The sequence below is a fragment of the Jaculus jaculus genome, chromosome 14 (assembly GCF_020740685.1).
Source record: "Jaculus jaculus isolate mJacJac1 chromosome 14, mJacJac1.mat.Y.cur, whole genome shotgun sequence".
Taxonomy (NCBI): domain Eukaryota; kingdom Metazoa; phylum Chordata; class Mammalia; order Rodentia; family Dipodidae; genus Jaculus; species Jaculus jaculus.
In genome coordinates this window covers 21,951,787-21,958,101 of record NC_059115.1, presented here as the reverse complement: position 1 = coordinate 21,958,101, position 6,315 = coordinate 21,951,787, and positions in this window count along the sequence as shown.

Sequence of the window (6,315 nt, the reverse complement as noted above, 5' to 3'; positions counted from 1 at the left end):
TACATAGTGAATTCCAGGTCAGCCTGGTGAGACCCTACCTTGAAAAACAAAACAAACAACAAAAAGAAAAAAGAAAGAAAAATAGAGTTGGGCAAGGTAGCACATGCCTTTAATCCCAGCACTTGGGAGTCAGAGGTAGGAGGAGTACTGCAAATTCAAGGCTACCCTGAGATACATAGTGAATTCCAGGTCACACTGGGCCAGATCAAAATCCTACCTCTGGCTGGAGAGATGGCTTAGCGGTTAAGCGCTTGCCTGTGAAGCCTAAGGACTCTGGTTCGAGGCTTGATTCCCCAGGACCTACATAAGCCAGATGCACAAGGTGGTGCATGCATCTGGAGTTTGTTAGCAGTGCCTGGAGGTCATGGCACGCCCATTCTTTCTCTCTCTCCCTATCTGCCTCTTTCTTTCTATCTGTCACTCTCAAATAAATAAATAAAAATAAACAACAAAATAAAAACCCTACCTTGAAGCCCCTCACCCCCAGAAAAAAAAAAAAAACTCTTAAAATATGGCTGAGGAGGGCTGGAGAAATGGCCTCAATGGTTAAGGCACTGCCCATAAAGCCTAATGTCCCTGGTTCCATTAACCAACACAAGGTGGTCCATGCATCTGTAGTTCATTTGCAGTGGCTAGAGACCCTGATGTTCCCATATTTATTTTTTCTCCTTCCTTCCCTCTCTCCTTACAAATATTACTGAGAACTGGGTGTGGTTGCATGCCTTTAATTCCAGCACTCAGGAGGCAGAGGTAGGAGGATTGCCACAAGTTCAAGGCCACTTCGAGCTACATACATAGTAAATTCCAGGTCAGGCAAGCCTGGACTAGAGCAAAAACACTACCTCTAAAAACCAAAAAAAAAAAAAAAAAAAAAAAAAAAAAGGCTGGAGAGATGGCTTAGCAGTTAAAGTGTTTGTCTATAAAGCCAAAGGACCCAGATTTGATTCCCCAGGACCCACGTAAGTTAGTTGCACAGGGGTGCGCCTGTGTCTGGAGTTTGTTTGCGGTGGCTGGAGGCTCTGGCACACCAGTTCTCTCTCTCTGCCTCTCTCTCTCTCTTTTTTTTTTTTTAATTTTTTTGGTTTATTTTTATTTATTTATTTGAGAGCGACAGACAGAGAAAGAGGCAGAGAGAGAATGGGCGCGCCAGGGCTTCCAGCCTCTGCAAACGAACTCCAGACGCATGCGCTCCCTTGTGCATCTGGCTAATGTGGGTCCTGGGGAATTGAGCCTCAAACCGGGGTCCTTAGGCTTCACAGGCAAGCGCTTAACCGCTAAACCATCTCTCCAGCCCATCTGCCTCTCTCTCTTAAGTAAATAAATAAATAAAAATATTGCTGAGGAGATGGTTCAATGGGTAAAGTGCTTGCTGTGCAGCATGAGGAAGGACCTGGGTTCAATATCCAGAGTCCACATAAAATGGTGACAAGCACCTGTCATCTCAGTGCTGTGGAAATGGAGACAGGGGATCCATCTTTCTGGCTGACCAGCCAGGAAGCTGACTGAATCAATGCGCTCTAGGTCCAGCAAGAGATCTTGTCTCAAAGAATAAAGTGGAAAGGGCTGGGAAGATGGCTCAGCAGTTAAAGGCACTTGCTTGAAAAGCATGTCAGCATATGTTCAATTCCCCATTAACCACATAAAGTTAAATGCACAAAATGGAAAGAGGCCCTGGTGTGCCCATTCTCTCATTGTCTCTCATTTTATTTATTTATTTATTTTTAATATTTTTCATTCATTTTTTATTTATTTATTTGAGAGCGACAGACAGAGAGAAAGACAGATAGAGGGAGAGAGAGAGAATGGGCGAGCCAGGGCTTCCAGCCACTGCAGACGAATTCCAGATGCGTGTGCCCCCTTGTGCATCTGGCTAACGTGGGACCTGGGGAACTGAGCCTCGAACTGGGGTCCTTAGGCTTCACAGGCAAGCACTTAACCGCTAGGCCATCTCTCAGCCCAATTTATTTATTTTTAATTTATTTATTGGAGATAGATAGAGAGAGAGAGAAAAAAAGAAAACAGGCAGAGAGAATGGATGCACTAGGGCCTCTAGCCACGCAAACGAACTCCAGATGCATGAGCCATTTTGTGCAGGTGACTTACATGGGTACTGGGAAATTGAACCTGGGTCTTTAGGCTTTATAGGCAAGTGCCTTAAGTGCTAAGCCATCTCTCCGGCTCTAAAAATATATATTTTTTAATAAAGTGGAGAGGGATTATATATAATTTATTTATTTATTTATTTTTGTTTTTCAAGGTAGGGTCTCACTCTGGCCCAGGCTGACCTGGAAATCACTATGTAGTCTCAGGGTGGCCTTGAACTCACAGCAATCCTCCTACCTCTGCCTCCCCAGTGCTGGGATTAAAGGTGTGCGCCACCACACCCAGCTGAAATATTTTTTTATTTTTATTTATTTATTTGAAAGTGACAGAGAAAGAGGCAGATAGACAGAGAACGGGTGCGCCAGGGCTTCCAGCCACTGCAAACAAACTCCAGACACATGCATCCCCTTGCACATCTGGCTAACGTGGGTCCTGGGGAAACAAGCCTCGAACCCGGGTCCTTAGGCTTCACAGGTGAGCGCTTAACCGCTAAGCCATCGCTTCAGCCCCTGAAGTATTTTTTAAAAGAATAAAATGGAGAGGGCTGAAGCGATGACTTAGCAGTTAAGGTACTTGCCTACAAAGCATAAAGACCCAGGTTTGATTCCCCAGTACCCATATAAGCCAGATGCACGAGGTGGCATATGCATCTGGAGTTTGTTTGCAGTGGCTGGAGGCCCTAATGTGCCCAGTTTCTCTTTCTCCCTATCTGCTTCTTATTGTGTCTTATTCAAATAAATAAACAAGATTAAAAAAAAAAGAATAAAGTGTAGTGATACAGGCCTCAAACACTCAAAATTGACTTTGGCCTATACACACACAAGTGCATATGCAACAGCACATATGTACATATGTGTCCACACAGATATGAACTTACATATATGCATGCATGACAAAAAAAAACAAACCCTACACAAACTGGGCATGGTGGTGCACGGCTTTAATCTCAGCACTGAGGAGGTCGAGGTAGGAGGACCACTGTGAGTTCAAGGACAGCCTAAGTCTACATAGTGAATTCCAAATCAGCCTGGGCTAGAATGAGACCCTGCCTCATTAAAAAAAACAAAACAACTAGGTGTGGTGGTGGTGCAGGTTTGTAATCCCAGAACTCAGGAGGCTGAGCTAGGTGGATTTCAGGTTTCATTTTGCAGTACAACCTAGGCTACAGAGTGAGACCCTGGAAAAGGGTTGGGAGGCAAAGCAGAGAAAAAGATGCTAGAATTGAGGACACTGGCAGAAAGAATCATCTGTGTAATCCACTTCCAGCACTGAAAATTGTCTGGGATTGAGGGCTCAAAGAGGGAGTGACACTGAGAGTAGGGGACTGACCTCCACCAACCTCCAGCCCTCACTGTGGATCTAGACAAGAGCTCTGCCTCTGAGCCACGCCCCAGCCCTCACTGTGGATTCTAGACAGGAGCTCTGCCTCTGAGCCACGCCCCCAGCCCTGACTGTGGATTCTAGACAGGAGCTCTGCCTCTGAGCCACGCCCCCAGCCCTCACTGTGGATTCCAGACAGGAGCTCTACCTCTGAGTCACACCCCCAGCCTTCACTGTGGATTCTAGACAGGAGCTCTGCCTCTGAGTCACGCCCCCAGCCCTCACTGTGGATTCTAGACAGAAACTCTACCTCTGAGCCACACCCCCAGCCCTCACTGTGGATTCCAGACAGGAGCTCTACCTCTGAGCCACGCCTGCAGCCCTCACTGTGGATTCTAGACAGAAACTCTACCTCTGAGCCACGCCCCCAGCCCTCACTGTGGATTCCAGACAGGAGCTCTACCTCTGAGCCACGTCCCCAGCCCTCACTGCGGATTCTAGACAGGAGCTCTACCTCTGAGCCTCGTCCCCAGCCCTCACTGTGGATCTATACAGGAGCTCTGCCTCTGAGCCACGCCCCCAGCCCTCACTGTGGATTATAGACAGGAGCTGTGCCTCTGAGCCACGCCCCCAGCCCTCACTGTGAATTCCAGACAGGAGCTCTACCTCTGAGCCATACCAACAGCCCTCACTGTGGATTCTAGACAGGAGCTCTACCTCTGAGCCACGCCCCCAGCCCTCACTGTGGATCTATACAGGAGCTCTACCTCTGAGCCACGCCCCCAGCCCTCACTGTGAATTCCAGACAGGAGCTCTACCTCTGAGCCATACCAACAGCCCTCACTGTGGATTCTAGACAGGAGCTCTACCTCTGAGCCACGCCCCCAGCCCTCACTGTGGATCTATACAGGAGCTCTACCTCTGAGCCACGCCCCCAGCCCTCACTGTGAATTCCAGACAGGAGCTCTACCTCTGAGCCATACCAACAGCCCTCACGGTGGATTCTAGACAGGAGCTCTACCTCTGAGCCACGCCCCCAGCCCTCACTGCGGATTCTAGACAGGAGCTCTACCTCTGAGCCACGTCCCCAGCCCTCACTGTGGATCTAGACAGGAGCTCTGCTTCTGAGCCCTGCCCCCAGCCCTCACTGTGGATCTAGACAGGAGCTCTGCTTCTGAGCCCTGCCCCCAGCCCTCACTGTGGATCTAGACAGGAGCTCTGCTTCTGAGCCCTGCCCCCAGCCCTCACTGTGGATTCCGGACAGGAGCTCTGCCTCTGAGCCACGCCCCCAGCCCTCACTGTGGATCTAGACAGGAGCTCTGCCTCTGAGCCACGCCCCCAGCCCTCACTGTGGATTCTAGGCAGGAGCTCTACCTCTGAGCTACTGTTAAGGAGTTGGAGAAACATAGGAGAAACATTTGATGACCAAGACAGAAACTAAAATGATTCAAGCAAGAACAGCAAGAAACACCAGGAGCCTTGGAGTGTGGAAGCGGCAAGAACAACCTGCCCCACCACACTTGGAAACCTTGCTAACACACCCTATGGATTTTTAACTTCTATAGAATGTGGAAAAATAAATCCTTGTTTTTGCTGGGTATTGTGGTGCACGCCTTTAATCCCAGTACTCGGCAGTCAGAGGTAGGAGGATCGCTATGAGCTCCAGGCCAGCCTGAGATACGTAATGAATTCCAGGTCAGCTTGGACTATAGTGAAACTCTACCTCAAAGAAACAAAAACAAACAAAAGAAACAAACAAACAAAGAAGGAAAGAAAGGAAGAAAGAAAAAGAAAGACAAGATACACGAGGAGAGAGAGAGAGAGAGAATGAGAATGGGTGCCCTAGGTCCTCTAGCCACTGCAAAGGAACGCTAGATACCTGGCTTTATGTGGGTAAAGGAGAATCAAACCTGGGTACTTTTCTCAGGCAAGTCCCTTAGCCGCTAAGCCATCTCTCTAGTCTCATGAGAAAATTTTTAACAAAAATTTTTTTTGAGAGAAAGATTCAAGTGGGTACTGAGGAATTGAACCAGAATTATCAGGCTTTGTAAGCAAGTGCCTTTAACTGCTGAGCCATCTCTTCAGCCTAAGGAAAACAATTTTTTTTTTTTGAGGTAGGGTCTCTCTCTCTAGCCCAGGCTAACCTGGAATTCACTATGTAGTCTCAGGGTGGCCTCGAACTCACAGCAATCCTCCTACCTTTGCCTCTTGAGTCCTGGGATTAAATGTGTGTGTCACCACACCCGGTTAGGAAAAAAAAATTTTTTTGAGACAGGGTTTCACTATATAGCCAAAGCTGGCCATGAACTCCAGATATGCCTGCCTCTACCTCCCTGAGAGCTGACATTGTACAGACATGTAACATCTTGCCTGCTTGGATTTGTATTCTCAGGCTGGAGAGATGGCTTAGCGGTTAAGTCGCTTGCCTGTGAAGCCCAAGGACCCAGGTTGGATTTCCCCAATACCCATGTAAGCCCCATACACAAGGTGGCACATGCATCTGGAGTTCATTTGCAGTGGCTAATGGCTAGATGCCCTAACATGCTCATTCTCTCTCTCTCTGCCTCCTTCTCTCTCTTAAATAAAAAACAAAATAAAACAAAATACTTCTTTAATCTGTATTCTCTTACTGTGCCCAGCCTTCTAGTTTCTGAATGTTTTCACAAACTGTTTCCTCCATCTCTGGCTTCTCTCTCCTGGCTTTTCTGCTACACAAATTCCTACTCAAACTTCTCCAGACTTCACTGGCAAGCCATATGGCCATTGCATGAATTGTACTGGGCGGGGGTCTCCTCTGTGGTCTAACGACCATCTGTGCCCCCTCCATTATGGTGCATAGCTAGGCAAGGTTTGGGGCCCAGCAGGGCAGAAAGGGGAGGGAGATGGTATTGA